We start from the raw sequence: 25,306 nt of genomic DNA, 5'->3' as shown, positions 1-25,306 counted from the left end.
ATTTAAATATTTTCATTTATTTCATGATAATTAATATTAATCACACGCACCATATGATCTACAATAGGAGAATATGATTATTTCTTTATAACTTTTAAACGGTTTCAGGTTTTTGTAAGTAGTTTTTTGTGTTAAATAGAGAACATTCGAGTCTTGAACAAGAGATTAAGATGCATTAAGCAAACAAGAGTTTAGATGCTATGAAAGCAACATATATTAAAAAAAAATTTAAATAAATTTCCAGTATTTAGAATATCATACATTTATAAAATAATGTATTTTACTTAATTAAAAGTTAAAATTTTGCCTATAACTTTGTTAATTACACAATATATTAAGTAATATATAACATCTTAGTAATAATTAATATTAATCATACGCCTTATATGATAGTTAGTAAAACCTTTTTTGTTAATTACTAATTATAAGAAAATTTCTATTAAACCTTACCCTTTTAGATTTTTTTTATCACAAACTTCCTCTAACAATTTTCGATATTTTTCTTATTTACTTACTTACTTACATCATCTAAATCTAAAAATTTTTTGACTTTAAATATACATTTCTTTTCTATATTTCATCTAGCAACTTGCCTTCAACTGGTCATCAGCTGCTGCAGCTGCATTTGAAGAAAAATTCTTAGTTTATGATGCATGAAAACGAATTGCAAACAACAAACAAACATAAACTAAACAAATCTTGCAAAACGACATGCAGTTGTACAATATTTTTTTTTGGAATAAAAAATAATGTTAGTCTTTTTTTCTTTCTTATTTTTCTGTTATTGCATTTGTTATTTTTGTGTATTTTTTCAATACTTCTAGATGTTTTCCTACTTAAAAGTTGCTGTTGTATAAAGTTAAAAATTTTTTGTTTTATTCCTTTATTTTAAAAGTGAGTAAGTAGTGTAGTATTATCTAATAAACTAACATTGTTTAACATGCTCTTTACGACAGAAAGCTAAAAGAAAATAAAAATAAAATCACATAAATTGTTAAAACTGTAAAAGGAATTTATTTTGAATGGAAAATAAGACCTTAGTTAAATATTTATAAATTTAAAATGCCGAAAATTAGGCAACAAATCTTAAATTAAATAAATTTTTTTTTGTAAAAAATTAAATTTTTTTATGAAATTTCTTTTTTTTATAGATTTCTACAAACTAATTCAAGAAACTCAATATTTTTAGAAAGAAAATCATATTTGTTAAATACAAAAGAAATAACAAATTCTGCATTAAAGAGGTAGCCATTTTTAAACCACTGTGTTAAGCCTTGTTCTTAACTTACTCATGTCTAGTAACAACTAATTGATAGTTTTACTCCATCACCATTATTACTCCAAGTTTTGTTCAAATCGGTTTAACAGTATAAAAGTTATTTAACTTTTCCACTCTTTCCAATAATTAATATTAATCATACGCAACATAGGACAAATTTTGGCAGAAGAGGTTTAATCATTCATAACTCTGCAACGGATTCATGTATTTGCTGGCTGTTTTCAGTAATAAATAGAAAACAGTTGTAGCCTGAACAGTACAATAATATAGAGAACTTTTAGAAGGAATATGGCAGCATGGAAAGAGTCAAAAAAAGTCAAAGGAAAAAAAATCAAAATTTATAAAAATCATTTAAAACCTAAATTCCTTTAATTCTAATAATAACAAAACTACTCTAAACTAATTCCTCTCCAACCTTTTATACTAATTGAAAATCTTTAAAACTAAATTTTTTATAAAAACTTTGATCTTAATCAATAACTCCGAACTCAAGCGTTCGGTATCACTAACTTTTTCCAAAAAAAAAAAGAAAATAAAAACAAACAACCTCAAAAGCTTTTTCTTGGTTTTTCTTTTTCTTCTTCCACAAACTGTCGTCTTTTAAACTCACCCATAAATATTTACTTAACAATGTCCCTTTGCTCTGGCCATAAACTAGCAATAACTTATAGTCAAACTATAATGGTTCATTAACTCTTAGTTGATTTTTGTTCTTTTTGTAAAAAAAAACTTTACATTCTTAAAATTTTCTTTAGCATAAAGTGAAGAAAAAACATCAAACCAAACTCCTGCCAAAATTCACCTAAAACAACAAGTCATGAAAGTTATGCTAGAAAAACACACAAACTTCTAAACAACAACAAATAAATCTTCCCACAGTCTTCTTGCAACGCAAAATAAACTTATTAAAAAAAAATACCAAAAATCTTGAACTCTACCTTACGAAAATAACAATTTATAAACATTACAAATGTTCTAAGTGAAAGATGAATGAGCGAATGAATGCAAAAGCGAAACGAAGCGCCAAAAGCCAGGAATGAGGTAAACAAGTCTATTAAATATTTAACCAAGGAAAGACTGGAATAAAAGAAACTTACGCAGAAAAAAAGTTGTAGAACATTTTTGCATAAAACTAAAATAAGAAAACAAATCGGTTCATGAAAAACGTGAGTACTTAAGGCTGATTGCAATGAAAAATGTATTGAAATTATGTTGGAGAAAAAGTCATGAAATTAAGCCAGACAAAAGTTGTAAATTTAATTTCGAAGCCAGGAGAAAAATATCTTATGTTAATGGTAAAGAAGATAAAGGGTCTTCAATCAGGGACCTTGTCAATTGATAGCGACCATATAGTGGATGCTACATCTGATGAATTTCTACATTTGTTTTTTTGGCAAATCACCATGCATGGAAATAGCGTTCAACAACAACGACATGTGTTCGCTGAATAAAGCGTAGAACGGTTGGAAATTTATCCGAATTTTCATCAACAAAGCTTCTAACAATGCATCCCGAAAAAGTTACTGTTAGTTATGAATTTTGTGCTGGCGGCATCATCGGTCCACATTTATTTGAGAATGATGTTGGCAAGGCAATCGCCATCAGCGCTATAGGTCGATGATTACCTAATTCGTTTGAATTGAATTGGCATGTGAATAGGAACATGACAAGATGGCGAAACATGACAAATTGGGCATGGTCATCTCTCTTGGAGGAGCTGTGAACTGACCACCGAGGGCAAGCGATTTCGCCAGGTTAGACCTTTTCTTGTAGAAATTATATAAGTCGCAGATCTGTGCGAATAGCCACAAACCATGGCGGCTCTCAAAGCCAAAATAACCCATCGGCCAAATTCAACCCGATTTATGCGCTAGAGTCAAGTACATTTCGGATGGTTGACACAATGTTATATTTCATACATATCTAACGATAATAAAAAAATAAATTTAAATACAAAATTTCGTTGATATCTCACACACTATTTATTACATTCAAATGTAAAGATAGTATGCGCTTAATAAAATACCCTTTAAATGTAAAATATTTTAAGAAGTTGTGTTAAAAATAAGTTTTATATTGATGTAAAAATAATTAATTAGCCATAGTCTAGTTTGCAATGCAATCAGTAATTTAGACATAGTCTAGTTCATAGTATAGTCAGTAGTGAGTCAGTAGTCTAGTTAGTAGACAAGTCATAGTCTACTTCATAGTATAGTTCATATTCATAGTCTAGTCATAGTCTAGTCATAGTCTAGTCATAGTCTAGTCATAGTCTAGTCATAGTCTAGTCATAGTCTAGTCATAGTCTAGTCATAGTCTAGTCATAGTCTAGTCATAGTCTAGTCATAGTCTAGTCATAGTCTAGTCATAGTCTAGTCATAGTCTAGTCATAGTCTAGTCATAGTCTAGTCATAGTCTAGTCATAGTCTAGTCATAGTCTAGTCATAGTCTAGTCATAGTCTAGTCATAGTCTAGTCATAGTCTAGTCATAGTCTAGTCATAGTCTAGTCATAGTCTAGTCATAGTCTAGTCATAGTCTAGTCATAGTCTAGTCATAGTCTAGTCATAGTCTAGTCATAGTCTAGTCATAGTCTAGTCATAGTCTAGTCATAGTCTAGTCATAGTCTAGTCATAGTCTAGTCATAGTCTAGTCATAGTCTAGTCATAGTCTAGTCATAGTCTAGTCATAGTCTAGTCATAGTCTAGTCATAGTCTAGTCATAGTCTAGTCATAGTCTAGTCATAGTCTAGTCATAGTCTAGTCATAGTCTAGTCATAGTCTAGTCATAGTCTAGTCATAGTCTAGTCATAGTCTAGTCATAGTCTAGTCATAGTCTAGTCATAGTCTAGTCATAGTCTAGTCATAGTCTAGTCATAGTCTAGTCATAGTCTAGTCATAGTCTAGTCATAGTCTAGTCATAGTCTAGTCATAGTCTAGTCATAGTCTAGTCATAGTCTAGTCATAGTCTAGTCATAGTCTAGTCATAGTCTAGTCATAGTCTAGTCATAGTCTAGTCATAGTCTAGTCATAGTCTAGTCATAGTCTAGTCATAGTCTAGTCATAGTCTAGTCATAGTCTAGTCATAGTCTAGTCATAGTCTAGTCATAGTCTAGTCATAGTCTAGTCATAGTCTAGTCATAGTCTAGTCATAGTCTAGTCATAGTCTAGTCATAGTCTAGTCATAGTCTAGTCATAGTCTAGTCATAGTCTAGTCATAGTCTAGTCATAGTCTAGTCATAGTCTAGTCATAGTCTAGTCATAGTCTAGTCATAGTCTAGTCATAGTCTAGTCATAGTCTAGTCATAGTCTAGTCATAGTCTAGTCATAGTCTAGTCATAGTCTAGTCATAGTCTAGTCATAGTCTAGTCATAGTCTAGTCATAGTCTAGTCATAGTCTAGTCATAGTCTAGTCATAGTCTAGTCATAGTCTAGTCATAGTCTAGTCATAGTCTAGTCATAGTCTAGTCATAGTCTAGTCATAGTCTAGTCATAGTCTAGTCATAGTCTAGTCATAGTCTAGTCATAGTCTAGTCATAGTCTAGTCATAGTCTAGTCATAGTCTAGTCATAGTCTAGTCATAGTCTAGTCATAGTCTAGTCATAGTCTAGTCATAGTCTAGTCATAGTCTAGTCATAGTCTAGTCATAGTCTAGTCATAGTCTAGTCATAGTCTAGTCATAGTCTAGTCATAGTCTAGTCATAGTCTAGTCATAGTCTAGTCATAGTCTAGTCATAGTCTAGTCATAGTCTAGTCATAGTCTAGTCATAGTCTAGTCATAGTCTAGTCATAGTCTAGTCATAGTCTAGTCATAGTCTAGTCATAGTCTAGTCATAGTCTAGTCATAGTCTAGTCATAGTCTAGTCATAGTCTAGTCATAGTCTAGTCATAGTCTAGTCATAGTCTAGTCATAGTCTAGTCATAGTCTAGTCATAGTCTAGTCATAGTCTAGTCATAGTCTAGTCATAGTCTAGTCATAGTCTAGTCATAGTCTAGTCATAGTCTAGTCATAGTCTAGTCATAGTCTAGTCATAGTCTAGTCATAGTCTAGTCATAGTCTAGTCATAGTCTAGTCATAGTCTAGTCATAGTCTAGTCATAGTCTAGTCATAGTCTAGTCATAGTCTAGTCATAGTCTAGTCATAGTCTAGTCATAGTCTAGTCATAGTCTAGTCATAGTCTAGTCATAGTCTAGTCATAGTCTAGTCATAGTCTAGTCATAGTCTAGTCATAGTCTAGTCATAGTCTAGTCATAGTCTAGTCATAGTCTAGTCATAGTCTAGTCATAGTCTAGTCATAGTCTAGTCATAGTCTAGTCATAGTCTAGTCATAGTCTAGTCATAGTCTAGTCATAGTCTAGTCATAGTCTAGTCATAGTCTAGTCATAGTCTAGTCATAGTCTAGTCATAGTCTAGTCATAGTCTAGTCATAGTCTAGTCATAGTCTAGTCATAGTCTAGTCATAGTCTAGTCATAGTCTAGTCATAGTCTAGTCATAGTCTAGTCATAGTCTAGTCATAGTCTAGTCATAGTCTAGTCATAGTCTAGTCATAGTCTAGTCATAGTCTAGTCATAGTCTAGTCATAGTCTAGTCATAGTCTAGTCATAGTAGTGTAGTCAGTGGTGTAGTCAGTAGTGTTTCTATAATCTATTTAAATTTCCTTTTTATGTCTAAATTGTGATATTTGATAACAACTTCCATACGAATGTCAAAATAATTTGTTACACACAATTTACTAAAATTTATTTCAAAATTTAAGTTCAAATAGTAACACACGTGTATACCGGGGCAATTTAGGAAAATGCCATTTGAAATGTTAATGACACTTACAAGGTAAGACATGAGAAAATGTGAAATAAATCCCTGTGATTGTGATACAAAGGGAAATTTTAAATAACAATTGTAAGATTTTGTGGCAATAGAGTATGTAATACACGTGCTTACATGTGTGATTAGGGCTTAGAGAAATGGAAGGCTTTAATGTAAATTCTTGTGCTACAAAACGAGGGTGTAAAGATAAAAAAGTTCATTTGAATTTAGTAGTTTAAAATTTGATTTAAGGAAGGAATTGTTATGAAGTGTCGAATTAAGGCAGAAATATGAAATCGTATAGCGAGTTAAAATGAAAGACTTTTTAATCCATTTAATGGAACATTTTGCTACAAATTTAATACTTTTATAAAATCAGAATAAAAATGATTAAATTGAACTCACAGAACCATGATGGATACTATAAAATTTTAGTTGGAAATGATTTCTCTACATTAGTAAACATTTTTATAAGTTTTTTTCATTTGACTTTTCTTCAACAATTTTATTTATTTAAAGTCAAAGTCTTGTATTTTAATAAAACTTTTACTTAAAATAACAATTTTTTTTGCTGGTGTCTTAAGTTTAATGTTTGTGTTTACCTTATAGTTATTATTTGTGTTATAAAAAAAAAACTTTAGGGAAATCCTGGGTACCAAGAAAAGTTCACTGACTTGTTAAACAAGACTGTGTTATTTTTTATTTTCTTCCTTTCAAGGAGTCAGTCAGTCAGTTTAGTTGTTGCTTAAAAGTTTGTGTTTTTTGGTATGTATATAATTATAGTAATTTTATACATTTTTTTAAGAATACAGTTTACTTTTACTATATAGTTATATAAATAAACAAGGTAGAAAATTTAATAAAAATTATGTTGTAAGAATAAATAAAGAAGATTTGTAAGAACTTAAGTTTTACAAGACAAATAATACATTAAGTTTGTATAAGGATTTAAATTTTGTTATTGCTGCAAGCTCAAATAATTTATACAGTATTAAAGGCTTTTTGTTTGAGAGAAATATTGTATTAAATGACAAAGTTGTAAAGGGTTTTATGAAATTATTGCTGAATTAATATTAATCATACGCCAACTGTAAAAAGTAAACAAATAATGATAAATCTTAAAAACTTAGTAATTTGTTAAGGATATGTTTATAATATTAGGTAGAATATAAAGTTTTCTTTAATAATTGAAAATATTTCACAAGTTTGATCTCATATTTAGATCTTTAAAGAGGGGTTTTTATTCCAGCATACTATTATATTTCCTTCACAATTTAACACACACTTTATAAATTTGTATCTCCTAAACTTCCGACAATATGTAATTTAATTTCCATTTCCAAAAGTAAAATTAAAACTTCTTATCTCTTAAGATTTATTATAAATATTGCACTTACTCCCAATTTTAAATTAAACAATTTTAACACCCCAACCTCCCAAGAAAAGCATAAAATCTCTTATCAAAATTTAACATATTTTCAGCAGATTTTATATGTTTTCTCATAAAATTAGTTATTTCCTTAAAAATATTGATAAATTTCCTTTCAATATGAGGAGAATTTAAGCAAATATTTACTTGTTTGTAACACTCTCTTGCTTTCCTCCGCAGCCATGTAAAATATTTCTAGACAGTTTTTCTAAGACGCATTAAAGAAATAAAATCAAGAATATACAGAGCAAAAACCACCATATTTATGTTTTCAAAACTGAAGCATAAATACAAACACACAAAAAATAAACCAAATTATAAGCAGAAAATATAATTTTAAAGTTCATGTAGCATGCAACATACAACAAGTAACATGCATGTAATAAATTTATGCATGTCTTGCGTCTTCCTGCTTCTTGTATTTATGTGTGTGGGTTTGTTTGTAAGTGTGTTTGTACTATAATTCATAAAATTATCTTTATTTTATTTTTTTTTTACTCAGAAAAGAGCAAACAAATTGCGTTGCCGTTTGGCATACAATTGTTGCAACAGGAAAAAAGACAGACACTAGTACATGGGAGCCAAAATGAACTTTAATCTGGTAAATGAAGAAATAAACAGTGGAAACTTTAAGAACTATATAAAATAATTTTCAAAAATTAACTAGAATTATAACTAGAACGTCAACTGGATCCAGAACTAGCACACGAACTTCAAATTATACTAGAACCTGAACTAGAACCTTAACTAGAACTTGCACTAGCACATGAACTAGATCCTGAACTGGATGTAGAACCTAAACTCGAACCTGAAATATAAACTAAATTAGAACCTGAACTAGAACTTGAACTAGAAACTGAACTAGAACCTGAACTAGAACTAGAACTGAACTAGAACATGAACTAGAACCTGAACTAGAACCGGAACTGGAACCGGAACAAGAACCTGAACTAGAACCAGAACTACAACCTGAACTACAACCTGAATTAGAACCTGAACTAGAACTGAACTTGAACCTGAACTAGAATCGGAACAAGAACAAGAACATGAACTAGAATATAGAGTAGAACCTGAACTATAACATGAACTAGAACCTGAACTAGTACCGGAACTAGAACCTGAACTGGAACCTGAACTAGAAACTGAACTAGAACTGAACTGGAACCTGAACTAGAAACTGAACTAGAACTGAACTAGAACTAGTACATGAACTAGAACTTGAACTAGAACCTGAACTGGAACCTGAAGTAGAACCTGAGCTAGAACCTGAACTAGAACCTGAACTGGAACTGGAACCGGAACTAGAACCTGAACATGATCTAGAACCTGAACTAGAACCTTAACTAGAACCGGAACTAGAACCTGAACTAGAACCTGAACTACAACCTGAACTAGAACTGAACTCGAACCTGAATTAGAACCAGAACTAGAACTGAACTAGAACTCGAACCTGAACTAAAACCTGAACTAGAACTGAACTCGAACCTGAACTAGAACCGGACCTAGAACCTGAACTAGAACTGAACTCGAACCTGAACTCGAACCTGAATTAGAACCAGAACTAGAACTGAACTAGAACTGAACTAGAACTGAACTAGAACTGAACTAGAACTGAACTAGAACTGAACTAGAACTGAACTAGAACTGAACTAGAACTGAACTAGAACTGAACTAGAACTGAACTAGAACTGAACTAGAACTGAACTAGAACTGAACTAGAACTGAACTAGAACTGAACTAGAACTGAACTAGAACTGAACTAGAACTGAACTAGAACTGAACTAGAACTGAACTAGAACTGAACTAGAACTGAACTAGAACTGAACTAGAACTGAACTAGAACTGAACTAGAACTGAACTAGAACTGAACTAGAACTGAACTAGAACTGAACTAGAACTGAACTAGAACTGAACTAGAACTGAACTAGAACTGAACTAGAACTGAACTAGAACTGAACTAGAACTGAACTAGAACTGAACTAGAACTGAACTAGAACTGAACTAGAACTGAACTAGAACTGAACTAGAACTGAACTAGAACTGAACTAGAACTGAACTAGAACTGAACTAGAACTGAACTAGAACTGAACTAGAACTGAACTAGAACTGAACTAGAACTGAACTAGAACTGAACTAGAACTGAACTAGAACTGAACTAGAACTGAACTAGAACTGAACTAGAACTGAACCAGAACTGAACTAGAACTGAACTAGAACTGAACTAGAACTGAACTAGAACTGAACCAGAACTGAACTAGAACTGAACTAGAACTGAACTAGAACTGAACTAGAACTGAACTAGAACTGAACTAGAACTGAACTAGAACTGAACTAGAACTGAACTAGAACTGAACTAGAACTGAACTAGAACTGAACTAGAACTGAACTAGAACTGAACTAGAACTGAACTAGAACTGAACTAGAACTGAACTAGAACTGAACTAGAACTGAACTAGAACTGAACTAGAACTGAACTAGAACTGAACTAGAACTGAACTAGAACTGAACTAGAACTGAACTAGAACTGAACTAGAACTGAACTAGAACTGAACTAGAACTGAACTAGAACTGAACTAGAACTGAACTAGAACTGAACTAGAACTGAACTAGAACTGAACTAGAACTGAACTAGAACTGAACTAGAACTGAACTAGAACTGAACTAGAACTGAACTAGAACTGAACTAGAACTGAACTAGAACTGAACTAGAACTGAACTAGAACTGAACTAGAACTGAACTAGAACTGAACTAGAACTGAACTAGAACTGAACTAGAACTGAACTAGAACTGAACTAGAACTGAACTAGAACTGAACTAGAACTGAACTAGAACTGAACTAGAACTGAACTAGAACTGAACTAGAACTGAACTAGAACTGAACTAGAACTGAACTAGAACTGAACTAGAACTGAACTAGAACTGAACTAGAACTGAACTAGAACTGAACTAGAACTGAACTAGAACTGAACTAGAACTGAACTAGAACTGAACTAGAACTGAACTAGAACTGAACTAGAACTGAACTAGAACTGAACTAGAACTGAACTAGAACTGAACTAGAACTGAACTAGAACTGAACTAGAACTGAACTAGAACTGAACTAGAACTGAACTAGAACTGAACTAGAACTGAACTAGAACTGAACTAGAACTGAACTAGAACTGAACTAGAACTGAACTAGAACTGAACTAGAACTGAACTAGAACTGAACTAGAACTGAACTAGAACTGAACTAGAACTGAACTAGAACTGAACTAGAACTGAACTAGAACTGAACTAGAACTGAACTAGAACTGAACTAGAACTGAACTAGAACTGAACTAGAACTGAACTAGAACTGAACTAGAACTGAACTAGAACTGAACTAGAACTGAACTAGAACTGAACTAGAACTGAACTAGAACTGAACTAGAACTGAACTAGAACTGAACTAGAACTGAACTAGAACTGAACTAGAACTGAACTAGAACTGAACTAGAACTGAACTAGAACTGAACTAGAACTGAACTAGAACTGAACTAGAACTGAACTAGAACTGAACTAGAACTGAACTAGAACTGAACTAGAACTGAACTAGAACTGAACTAGAACTGAACTAGAACTGAACTAGAACTGAACTAGAACTGAACTAGAACTGAACTAGAACTGAACTAGAACTGAACTAGAACTGAACTAGAACTGAACTAGAACTGAACTAGAACTGAACTAGAACTGAACTAGAACTGAACTAGAACTGAACTAGAACTGAACTAGAACTGAACTAGAACTGAACTAGAACTGAACTAGAACTGAACTAGAACTGAACTAGAACTGAACTAGAACTGAACTAGAACTGAACTAGAACTGAACTAGAACTGAACTAGAACTGAACTAGAACTGAACTAGAACTGAACTAGAACTGAACTAGAACTGAACTAGAACTGAACTAGAACTGAACTAGAACTGAACTAGAACTGAACTAGAACTGAACTAGAACTGAACTAGAACTGAACTAGAACTGAACTAGAACTGAACTAGAACTGAACTAGAACTGAACTAGAACTGAACTAGAACTGAACTAGAACTGAACTAGAACTGAACTAGAACTGAACTAGAACTGAACTAGAACTGAACTAGAACTGAACTAGAACTGAACTAGAACTGAACTAGAACTGAACTAGAACTGAACTAGAACTGAACTAGAACTGAACTAGAACTGAACTAGAACTGAACTAGAACTGAACTAGAACTGAACTAGAACTGAACTAGAACTGAACTAGAACTGAACTAGAACTGAACTAGAACTGAACTAGAACTGAACTAGAACTGAACTAGAACTGAACTAGAACTGAACTAGAACTGAACTAGAACTGAACTAGAACTGAACTAGAACTGAACTAGAACTGAACTAGAACTGAACTAGAACTGAACTAGAACTGAACTAGAACTGAACTAGAACTGAACTAGAACTGAACTAGAACTGAACTAGAACTGAACTAGAACTGAACTAGAACTGAACTAGAACTGAACTAGAACTGAACTAGAACTGAACTAGAACTGAACTAGAACTGAACTAGAACTGAACTAGAACTGAACTAGAACTGAACTAGAACTGAACTAGAACTGAACTAGAACTGAACTAGAACTGAACTAGAACTGAACTAGAACTGAACTAGAACTGAACTAGAACTGAACTAGAACTGAACTAGAACTGAACTAGAACTGAACTAGAACTGAACTAGAACTGAACTAGAACTGAACTAGAACTGAACTAGAACTGAACTAGAACTGAACTAGAACTGAACTAGAACTGAACTAGAACTGAACTAGAACTGAACTAGAACTGAACTAGAACTGAACTAGAACTGAACTAGAACTGAACTAGAACTGAACTAGAACTGAACTAGAACTGAACTAGAACTGAACTAGAACTGAACTAGAACTGAACTAGAACTGAACTAGAACTGAACTAGAACTGAACTAGAACTGAACTAGAACTGAACTAGAACTGAACTAGAACTGAACTAGAACTGAACTAGAACTGAACTAGAACTGAACTAGAACTGAACTAGAACTGAACTAGAACTGAACTAGAACTAGAACTGAACTAGAACTGAACTAGAACTGAACTAGAACTGAACTAGAACTGAACTAGAACTGAACTAGAACTGAACTAGAACTAGAACTGAACTAGAACTGAACTAGAACTGAACTTAATTTAGCTTAAATTTAAACATTTAAATCCATACAAAATTCCCTTCAATTATGTTTTCTTCCCTCAAATCTCTTTTAAATTACCAACAAATCTCCTTTAAAAATGCTTAAATCTTTCAAGTAACATAAATTTATCAGCAATTAATAACAATCATACGCACCATTATCCCAAACAAATGTCATATTTAGATTTTCCTGTACTACACTTGCAATAAATTTTAAATATTTAACTTTATTAACATTTTTATAGACTAGAGGAAATCTGAAATAAATCACATTATTAACACTTGTAAATTAAACTACTTAGGGATACAAAAAAAAAAAGACCCAAACTGAAAAAGACAAGAGACAAAAGGAGAACAACAATAAATGACAATAAAATAAATGTGTCAAATATTTAATATTTAAATAAAATTTATGATTGTTCTGATGATGTTCCTTTTATATCTCTTAACAGTTCTTAGGTTTATAATGCTGCAAAGGAAACTGTTTTAAGGGCCAAGAGGAAGTAGAGTATTTATGGCATTTGTCCTTTTTTTTTTTTTTGGTTGTGTCCCGGATTGTTATCTGTGCTTAAATTTGTGTCTTTTAAGTAGCTTATGGGAAAATGGGAATTGTAAGTTTGTTCTTTTTTTTCCTTTGGATTCTTATATTTGGGTCCTTGTATTTTGTGGCTGTTAGTTTTTTGTTTTAGTGTCTAGATGAGTTTTACAAATGGCTGTCTGTCTGTGGGATGTTGGGTTGTCGTTTAGTATGTTTTGTTTGTTTTGCCCGTCTGTCTTTCAATATCTGGGTATGATTGTGTCTCTGTTAAAAATATTATGGTTTTGTTATTTAATGTCAACACTTTTGCTATAAATATGTTCATATAAATAGATCCCTGTTTTGACAATATGGTGAAGTTTTGGGAAAACATTAAATAAATATAAAAAAGGATTTAAAAGGGACAAGAATATAGAAGCTATTTAAAGAGCTTACTAGTTGTGACTTAAACAAGGAATTTACACTTAAGTGTTACATAAAAATTACTTATGTTTTATTACACAATATTCGAAAATTTGATTTACATTTTTATAGACTTCCAGTTTTTTCAAATTACCTTAACTTTATTCAATACAAAATTATATATTAGAACAGAACTAGAACAGAACTAGAACAGAACTAGAACAGAACTAGAACAGAACTAGAACAGAACTAGAACAGAACTAGAACAGAACTAGAACAGAACTAGAACAGAACTAGAACAGAACTAGAACAGAACTAGAACAGAACTAGAACAGAACTAGAACAGAACTAGAACAGAACTAGAACAGAACTAGAACAGAACTAGAACAGAACTAGAACAGAACTAGAACAGAACTAGAACAGAACTAGAACAGAACTAGAACAGAACTAGAACAGAACTAGAACAGAACTAGAACAGAACTAGAACAGAACTAGAACAGAACTAGAACAGAACTAGAACAGAACTAGAACAGAACTAGAACAGAACTAGAACAGAACTAGAACAGAACTAGAACAGAACTAGAACAGAACTAGAACAGAACTAGAACAGAACTAGAACAGAACTAGAACAGAACTAGAACAGAACTAGAACAGAACTAGAACAGAACTAGAACAGAACTAGAACAGAACTAGAACAGAACTAGAACAGAACTAGAACAGAACTAGAACAGAACTAGAACAGAACTAGAACAGAACTAGAACAGAACTAGAACAGAACTAGAACAGAACTAGAACAGAACTAGAACAGAACTAGAACAGAACTAGAACAGAACTAGAACAGAACTAGAACAGAACTAGAACAGAACTAGAACAGAACTAGAACAGAACTAGAACAGAACTAGAACAGAACTAGAACAGAACTAGAACAGAACTAGAACAGAACTAGAACAGAACTAGAACAGAACTAGAACAGAACTAGAACAGAACTAGAACAGAACTAGAACAGAACTAGAACAGAACTAGAACAGAACTAGAACAGAACTAGAACAGAACTAGAACAGAACTAGAACAGAACTAGAACAGAACTAGAACAGAACTAGAACAGAACTAGAACAGAACTAGAACAGAACTAGAACAGAACTAGAACAGAACTAGAACAGAACTAGAACAGAACTAGAACAGAACTAGAACAGAACTAGAACAGAACTAGAACAGAACTAGAACAGAACTAGAACAGAACTAGAACAGAACTAGAACAGAACTAGAACAGAACTAGAACAGAACTAGAACAGAACTAGAACAGAACTAGAACAGAACTAGAACAGAACTAGAACAGAACTAGAACAGAACTAGAACAGAACTAGAACAGAACTAGAACAGAACTAGAACAGAACTAGAACAGAACTAGAACAGAACTAGAACAGAACTAGAACAGAACTAGAACAGAACTAGAACAGAACTAGAACTAGAACAGAACTAGAACAGAACTAGAACAGAACTAGAACAGAACTAGAACAGAACTAGAACAGAACTAGAACAGAACTAGAACAGAACTAGAACAGAACTAGAACAGAACTAGAACAGAACTAGAACAGAACTAGAACAGAACTAGAACAGAACTAGAACAGAACTAGAACAGAACTAGAACAGAACTAGAACAGAACTAGAACAGAACTAGAACAGAACTAGAACAGAACTAGAACAGAACTAGAACAGAACTAGAACAGAACTAGAACAGAACTAGAACAGAACTAGAACAGAACTAGAACAGAACTAGAACAGAACTAGAACAGAACTAGAACAGAACTAGAACAGAACTAGAACAGAACTAGAACAGAACTAGAACAGAACTAGAACAGAACTAGAACAGAACTAGAACAGAACTAGAACAGAACTAGAACAGAACTAGAACAGAACTAGAACAGAACTAGAACAGAACTAGAACAGAACTAGAACAGAACTAGAACAGAACTAGAACAGAACTAGAACAGAACTAGAACAGAACTAGAACAGAACTAGAACAGAACTAGAACAGAACTAGAACAGAACTAGAACAGAACTAGAACAGAACTAGAACAGAACTAGAACAGAACTAGAACAGAACTAGAACAGAACTAGAACAGAACTAGAACAGAACTAGAACAGAACTAGAACAGAACTAGAACAGAACTAGAACAGAACTAGAACAGAACTAGAACAGAACTAGAACAGAACTAGAACAGAACTAGAACAGAACTAGAACAGAACTAGAACAGAACTAGAACAGAACTAGAACAGAACTAGAACAGAACTAGAACAGAACTAGAACAGAACTAGAACAGAACTAGAACAGAACTAGAACAGAACTAGAACAGAACTAGAACAGAACTAGAACAGAACTAGAACAGAACTAGAACAGAACTAGAACAGAACTAGAACAGAACTAGAACAGAACTAGAACAGAACTAGAACAGAACTAGAACAGAACTAGAACAGAACTAGAACAGAACTAGAACAGAACTAGAACAGAACTAGAACAGAACTAGAACAGAACTAGAACAGAACTAGAACAGAACTAGAACAGAACTAGAACAGAACTAGAACAGAACTAGAACAGAACTAGAACAGAACTAGAACAGAACTAGAACAGAACTAGAACAGAACTAGAACAGAACTAGAACAGAACTAGAACAGAACTAGAACAGAACTAGAACAGAACTAGAACAGAACTAGAACAGAACTAGAACAGAACTAGAACAGAACTAGAACAGAACTAGAACAGAACTAGAACAGAACTAGAACAGAACTAGAACAGAACTAGAACAGAACTAGAACAGAACTAGAACAGAACTAGAACAGAACTAGAACAGAACTAGAACAGAACTAGAACAGAACTAGAACAGAACTAGAACAGAACTAGAACAGAACTAGAACAGAACTAGAACAGAACTAGAACAGAACTAGAACAGAACTAGAACAGAACTAGAACAGAACTAGAACAGAACTAGAACAGAACTAGAACAGAACTAGAACAGAACTAGAACAGAACTAGAACAGAACTAGAACAGAACTAGAACAGAACTAGAACAGAACTAGAACAGAACTAGAACAGAACAGAACTAGAACAGAACTAGAACAGAACTAGAACAGAACTAGAACAGAACTAGAACAGAACTAGAACAGAACTAGAACAGAACTAGAACAGAACTAGAACAGAACTAGAACAGAACTAGAACAGAACTAGAACAGAACTAGAACAGAACTAGAACAGAACTAGAACAGAACTAGAACAGAACTAGAACAGAACTAGAACAGAACTAGAACAGAACTAGAACAGAACTAGAACAGAACTAGAACAGAACTAGAACAGAACTAGAACAGAACTAGAACAGAACTAGAACAGAACTAGAACAGAACTAGAACAGAACTAGAACAGAACTAGAACAGAACTAGAACAGAACTAGAACAGAACAGAACTAGAACAGAACTAGAACAGAACTAGAACAGAACTAGAACAGAACTAGAACAGAACTAGAACAGAACTAGAACAGAACTAGAACAGAACTAGAACAGAACTAGAACAGAACTAGAACAGAACTAGAACAGAACTAGAACAGAACTAGAACAGAACTAGAACAGAACTAGAACAGAACTAGAACAGAACTAGAACAGAACTAGAACAGAACTAGAACAGAACTAGAACAGAACTAGAACAGAACTAGAACAGAACTAGAACAGAACTAGAACAGAACTAGAACAGAACTAGAACAGAACTAGAACAGAACTAGAACAGAACTAGAACAGAACTAGAACAGAACTAGAACAGAACTAGAACAGAACTAGAACAGAACTGGAACAGAACTAGAACAGAACTAGAACAGAACTAGAACAGAACTAGAACAGAACTAGAACAGAACTAGAACAGAACTAGAACAGAACTAGAACAGAACTAGAACAGAACTAGAACAGAACTAGAACAGAACTAGAACTAGAACAGAACTAGAACAGAACTAGAACAGAACTAGAACAGAACTAGAACAGAACTAGAACAGAACTAGAACAGAACTAGAACAGAACTAGAACAGAACTAGAACAGAACTAGAACAGAACTAGAACAGAACTAGAACAGAACTAGAACAGAACTAGAACAGAACTAGAACAGAACTAGAACAGAACTAGAACAGAACTAGAACAGAACTAGAACAGAACTAGAACAGAACTAGAACAGAACTAGAACAGAACTAGAACAGAACTAGAACAGAACTAGAACAGAACTAGAACAGAACTAGAACAGAACTAGAACAGAACTAGAACAGAACTAGAACAGAACTAGAACAGAACTAGAACAGAACTAGAACAGAACTAGAACAGAACTAGAACAGAACTAGAACATAACTAGAACAGAACTAGAACAGAACTAGAACATAAAATCCTTTGAAATAAGACTTTAAATATTAACCTTGTAACTCTATTAGTTTCATTGTTGCAACTATTGTAAATTACAATAATATTATATTTCAATACATGAAGCGTGTGATTATTCTTAAATATTTGTTAAAATTTTACTAAATTTAATATTATCAAACGTTGTTAATTTATTTGAAAACTTCAATATACATACATAAATTCCAACGAATATAAAATAATTTAAATATGTATATAAATAATTCATTAAAATTACACCAGTTCGGACAAAAAAAATTCAAATGATGACTAACCAGCAACAATTGTTAAGCAATTTGCCTGCATTTATTAATTCTATAATATTTCCCCTAAAAGTTTAATTTTATTATAATTATAGTGATATTTATTTGAAACGTCAGTATGAATTTTTTTTGACTGTTTTTTTTAATATTATTTAACACGTTTTATATGCCGTTGCATTTTAATACAAATTTAATTGCCAACAAACAGACGTCATAATTTAATGACTGTTTTAAATTAAATGTTATTTTTAAATATGAAAATTTGAAATTTTAATTTATTTTATGCACAATATGAAACATTTAGTTATACATACTTTATTTAAAGGTTTTTTTTTTGTTGCAAACTCGTTAGATCAATTTTAGATTATGGTGTTTTTTTTTTTTTAGTTGTTGTTAATAATTGCTTTCAAATTATATTTAAAATCTGACTAAATAATAAAGTTGTGTGAATTTTTGCACAAATTGCAAGGTTTTTATGACAGTTACAAAAACTGTAAACATTGGTTTTTATTGAAATGAAAAAAATCCCTTAAAACAGGTAAAAAAACGTGCTTGGAAATTCATGTGTTGAAATTTTTATGAGTGTTTTTAAGGTGAAATTTATAATATTTAGAAAATAGCTGTTTTTATTTGAATGTTTTTTATGATTTTAAAAAAAAAACTTTAAGAGTTTTACTTAAAATATCTTATTAAATAAATGTAAGTGTAGCCTTAACAGGTTTTTTAGATAAGATTTGATCATGACTTTTATTTTCAATAGTCACAAATTTAGAATCGTACGGTAGGACAAGTTTCAATCTGCTCAAAATGAATCGTATAACAGAGACCGCATTTTGAAGTCATAAAATTACTGAAAAGTAATATAAGTTCATAGAAATTTCATACAATTCCAATATCTTTGTGTCTGGTAGTAAAAACTATAATAAATAATTCTGATATGTGCAACCAAGTGTAAACATTTGAATTTTTAATATTTCAACTTTAAATATGAAAAGACAGCGTAGATGTCTGTTATAAACATTCACAAATAATTAATATTTATACCCTACACCACCATAGTGGGAAGACTATTATGAGTTTGTGCTGACGTTTGTAACGCCCAAACATATTAGTCTAGCACCCAGCTTAAAATCAGTTTCTGAGCCGATTAAACAATGTCCGTCCGTCTTGCTTGCTGTCCGTGTACACATTGTGCGTAGATATCACTCTGTGTAATTTTTTGAGTCATGGAAATATAACCATATACGGACACCACTACGTGATTAAAGACCAAAAAAAAAAAGACCCGTATCTCCCAGTTTTGCCCAAAGTCATGCACTTTTTTGTTTATGGCCCCCAAAGATTTGGGGCCTCGGTATAATTTTTGCAAAAAATTGATAATATTCTCAGGCTAATATCTTGCAAACAGTTCAGAATTTTGATTTACTCTCTGAGGCAAAGTTGTAGCCCTTGTGATAAAGCACAACAATTGTGAATAGAAAGTTGTTTAATGAGATCTTAGGTACATTTTTGTAGTGGATTGTTTTCTTGAATTTTGAACGGTTTGCTAGCTATGGACCAGAATGGACTTGTTTTAAATAAAAATATTTAGGGTATGAAAAGTGTAAAAACTTGTTTCATTAAAACAGGTGCTTCCGTTTCATTACATTTGTTAAATTTTTTAGATTATTAACACTCAAGCCACTGCAGATGTGCTTGATTTTTGTTACCCTTTTCAAAATTCTGTAGCCACAACTTTAAAATTCGATCATTAAGGTAGAATCATTCGATTGGCAACAAATTCGGTTGCTATCACGAATCTGTTTTCTCTGTGTAAATGAAACACACACCTCTCATAGAGTAAAGATTCAAATAGAAATCAACAAAGGAACAAAGAAAATCAACATAAACTCTATTTTGATCAAAACTATTTATAGCATAGTGTACAAACGTGCTAAGTTTCTTTTCAGAAATATTACAGCACAGACAAACAAATTTTTAAAATCCTTGATTTTAAATATTTTTGAAACCTGTTAATACAGCTTCACATAGGTCCTTTTGTGGGACTTGGAACTCTTTGGATTTTTTTTCGAATGTATTCAGAATTAAGAAATTTCGCTCATTTTTACAAAATTTTACAATTATATAGACATTTTTTATCGGAATGCAAAAGTGAAAATTTGGATTTAGATTTGTTATTGAGAATCCCACAATTCCCAAAAAACTTTTCAAAAATCCAAAAATTGGTATTTTTTTGATTTTTAGATCTATTTAAGGTACCAAGCTCGGGGCTATGAAATCCCTTTGCATGATATTGAAGAACAGATTGTGACATACAAAACTGGTCTTAATTTTTTGAAAGCAGCTATGCGATTTTAGAATATGTTGACTAAAGTTGAAATTTACATAAAAAATAGGTCTACTTCGGAAGGCTCTGGACCACGCAATAATACGAATTTTGATATTATTTTGCTTTTATAATATTTTCCGAAATGTTATCTTTCAGAAAAATATAAACACATTATTTATTTTTTTCTCATTTTCTGTATAATTTAAAATTAATGTAGGTACTTTTTTCGAAAAAAAATGGCGAAAAAACGACTTTTTTATTTTTTTTAAGTTTGAATGCACATAACTTTTGACTCAGTAGATATTTTTTAACAATTCTTTCTTAAGATTATTAATAAATTTGTTGTTAATTCAAAAAAAGATACTTCGAAAATCGGGAAAGAATTGGATCCGTTATTAGCAAAATGGCAAACCAAGGTAGGCAAAAAAAATAAAATTTTACTTTTCAAATGCGAATAACTCGTAAACTGTAAGAGATAATATATGGCTAGAGCAATGTTTTTTGTAGATCTCGTCTAGTAGATTCCATATATATAAAAATCTTTCAAATCGGATCGCAAACAAAAATTTGGCATCATTTTTAATTTTTGATATACCCGAGGTGCCCCACTTTGGGGCATTGTGGCTCGGTCACCCCTTGGTTGTTTAAGCCCAAATTCAAAACTTAAACTTATCGACACCTCCTCTATATCCATTTATTAAAATCGGGCTATTCGTTTAGAAGTTAAAGATTTATTTCCACTTTTTTTTTCAGATCCCCCACTGTGCAGCATCCTCCGAAATATTTTTTTTTAATTTTTACGGAATTTTTAGAAATATTTTTTTTTTATTATTGATTTTTATATATCTAGATCCTAATGTAACTTTAAATATAGTAAATACAAATCATTTTAAAAATTTAGTTTCTGAAACACATGAAAACGTATTTTTTTAATTTTTTTTATTAATGATTTTTTGTTGACCTGTGTAATTTACGAAGTTTATAATAAATGATTATTTAAATAACCATAACTGGCTTACTTTTACAATAGATTCATTACGTTGCATTTTTTTTTTGCTCGCTTAAGTTATTCACAATTTGTTTAACACTAAATTTAAAAAACAAGACCTTGCTAATAAGTAATATAAATGCAAAAGAAGAGACAAATTGGATATCGCTGGATTACTAAGTCTCTATATATGGGTATATAATTCAAAGACCTTTGCAACGGCGTACAAGTCGGACTTACAATGGGTCACAATCTGTAAAAATATTTTTTAACCCAACATTTTTTTCACCTAATACAATTTTGATTACTAATAAAAAAAAACAAGTAAGAGTGCTATATTCGGCTGTGCCGAATCTTATATACCCTTCACCAAATTTTACTTCAAAATAAAAATTTTAAATATTTTTAGGTAAAAAAAAATTATTTTTTTTCCAAAGACGTTTTTTTAATTTTTTGGAAAAAAAATTTCTAATTGTTATTTTAAATTTTTCCAAAAATTTTTTTTTTTTAAATTAAAATTTTTTTTTTGTTTTTTCAATTTTTTTTTTTTGGTGAAAAAAACAATCTGGTTCAAAATTTTTTTTCCGATTTTGACCCATTGTGGGTCCAACTTACTATGGTCTTATATACGTCGTTGCAAATGTCTTTGAAATATCTATCATTAGATATCCATATTGTCTATATTAATGTCTTAGTAATCCAGATATAGGTAAAAAATAGGTCAAAAATCGAGGTTGTCCTGGTTTTTTCCTCATATCTCAGCCATTTGTGGACCGATTTTGCTGATTTTAAATAGCAAACTTCTCGAAAGCATGTCTGACAGAATTATTGAAGATTTGGATCCCGAAGATATCTGGGGTCTTCAGAAAATTGATTTCAACAGACAGACGGACATGGCTTAATACGATTTGTAAGCACAAAAGTTTTTCGATATTGAGCCATCGAGTTTTCGATTTGAAATTAAATTTTTTTGACTTTTTCTCAACTTTTATTTTTAAGGTTTTTTTAGAGGTAATAAAAAATCGGCTGTTTTAATATTACCTTTCCAAGGTGAAATTTAAGGCTAACAAGTAAGAGAGCTATATTCGGCTGTGCCGAACCTTATATACCCTTCACCTAATTATACTTTAAAATATGAAATACACGCATTATATGAAAAAACGTACAAACTTGTCAAATGAGGCAAGGTTTGTGGAACTTCTGAGAAGTAAATATAGGCTTTTTAAATAAGTATTTCATATTGTTGAAAACATTAAGACTTGAGGATTGATATTTTAGTAAAATTAAATAATTTTATAATTTTATCATATGGTGATTTTCCACGAATAAAAATATACAATTTTAATTTAATTTTAATTAAAGATATCATGACAAAGTTTGGAACCAATACAGACTCAAATGTCCTTAAATCAATGACATTAGAATTTTTAAAATTTTTTATTTTCAAATACCGACATTCCTAAAACGGGGAAAATGTGTTCCAAAAACTGAGTTTTTTTTAGAAAAGTGCCTACTGTGGCGTTATTTACCGTGTGATAGTAAAAATACTTAGTAGGTATTTAAGAAACATATGGGGCTATGCAAATATGGATCTCTTTCGTTGATCGGTGCTTTGCCTTTTTAGATTTTTTTACTCAAACCGAAATTTTTTTTAAAATTGGCCAGGTTTGGAAAGTATTGGAGGGTGATATGTCCCCTTCAACGAGCCAAATTTTTCTTTACACGTTTTTGCATTAAGTTATCTTTCCGGGTCATATAAAAATTCTATATAGTCCCGAAGAAATTTTATTTCTACAAAAGAAAAAATATATGGGCAAATTTTGGGAATAAAATTAAAAAATACGTCCCTTTTTACAAATTCCAATTTTGGATGCGTATAACTTTTTATAGGGAAGAGATAACTGTTAGCAAGTTTATTTATTTTATTTAGAATTTTATCGCCAATATCGCTAATATTTTAGAAAAAAATTTCGGCCCTCCGTAGGCCCATAAAAAGATCGAGCAAAATTAAAAAAAAATAAATCAATAAACCTGAATATCTCTTCAACTAATAGAGATAACCTACACTTGTGAGCGTATTTTAGATCTTCTCAAGGACTATTTATATTCAAAACTTCAGCTTATTGGGATCATAAATGGATTTTTGGCGATTTTTTTTAAAAAAATTGAGACCCGAGGTGACCAACTTTGATGGGCTACGTACTGGCCCCCATTAGCGCTAGGAAGCTGAACAAACGTAAATCAACTCGAAAACACCTCAGCTCAAACCATGTTCACATTTCGTTACAATATCTCCAATAGTTCTCAAGATACCGAATTATTTCCAAAAAAAAGTTTCTAAACCACTGTGCATTGTAGGTCCAACTTACTATGGTCTTATATGGGTCGTTGCAAAGGTCTTTGAAATACCTATCTTTAGATATCCATATTGTCTATATTAATGACTTAGTAATCTAGATATTGGTCAAAAATAGGTCATAAATCGAGGTGGCTCTGATTTTTTCCTAATATCTCAACCATTTGTGGACCGATTTTCTTGATTTTAAATTGCAACCGAGCCGGAAAAATTCCGGAGATACTGATTTATGAATCGTGTATGTAAGTTATTTGGGGGCTTCGGATAGTTGATTTCAACCAACAGGTGTACAGACAGACCGACATGGCTTAATCGACTCCTCTATCTATAAGGATCCAGAATATATATACTTTATAGGGTCGGAAAATTATATACACAAATGGTTGAGATATAAGGAAAAAACCGGGATTACTAAGTCATTAATATAGACAAAATGGATATCTAATGACAGATACTTTTAAGTCCATTGCAACGATGTATATAAAGCTATATATTCATAAAAAAAAGTTTTGTCACAAATTTTTTTTCCAAAAAAAAAAAATTAAAAAAAACTTTTTTAAAAAAAAATTAAAAAAACAAATTTAAAAAATAAAAAAAAAATTGGAAAACAATTTTTTAAAAAAAAATTTTATAAAAAAATTTAAATTTTGTTTACCTAAAAATATTAAAAAAAATTATTTTTAAGTATAATTTGTCGAAGGTTATCTAAGATTCTCTTACTTGTTTTTAACTAATGTGAAAAATAAAACATTTGTATCATGGAGGGTTAAAGAGAACTGCTTTGTAAGCATTTACATAGCTACTTCATGTTTACTATCACATTTTAAAAACTCCACCCTTTAGAGGGTTAATCAAGAATAGATCAAGCGAGTTTGCATTTTACAATGTTGCTTAAATACCCACAGTCAAAACAAACACACAAAAATACCAACAAAACCTTGTTGGAGGTTTTATTTACATATTAAAAACAACAAAATTACCCAGCAAATACAAAAACAAATCAAAACAAAAAAACAATTCAAATAAAATACAAAAAACAACAAAAACAACTTTTACTATTTAGCTCTGAGACAACGAGAGTGATTGATACCAACAACAAAAAACAAAATTTAATGAGAAATAAGAAACAAAATACACAATTTCGATATTTGTTGTTTACAAAATAAATAATGAAAAATAAAACAACAACAATAAACATATGAATGTGTGTAGTTGTTGTTATTGTTTAATATCTGTGAATTTTAGTTGATTTGTCTGTCTGTCTGTTCGATGTTTGTGTTTTTTGTTTTAATTTGT

At 31.5% G+C, this 25,306-nt stretch overlaps 1 protein-coding gene across 1 annotated transcript in view; it reads right to left on the bottom strand.

Annotated features, from left to right (window-relative positions):
- DIP-epsilon (Dpr-interacting protein epsilon) overlaps positions 1 to 25,306 on the bottom strand; it is a 353,851-nt gene that overhangs the window by 250,950 nt on the left and 77,595 nt on the right. The window lies entirely within an intron of this gene.

This window comes from Calliphora vicina, chromosome 2, assembly GCF_958450345.1.
Source record: "Calliphora vicina chromosome 2, idCalVici1.1, whole genome shotgun sequence".
Lineage (NCBI taxonomy): Eukaryota > Metazoa > Arthropoda > Insecta > Diptera > Calliphoridae > Calliphora > Calliphora vicina.
This window is presented reverse-complemented; position numbering and strand designations above follow the sequence as displayed.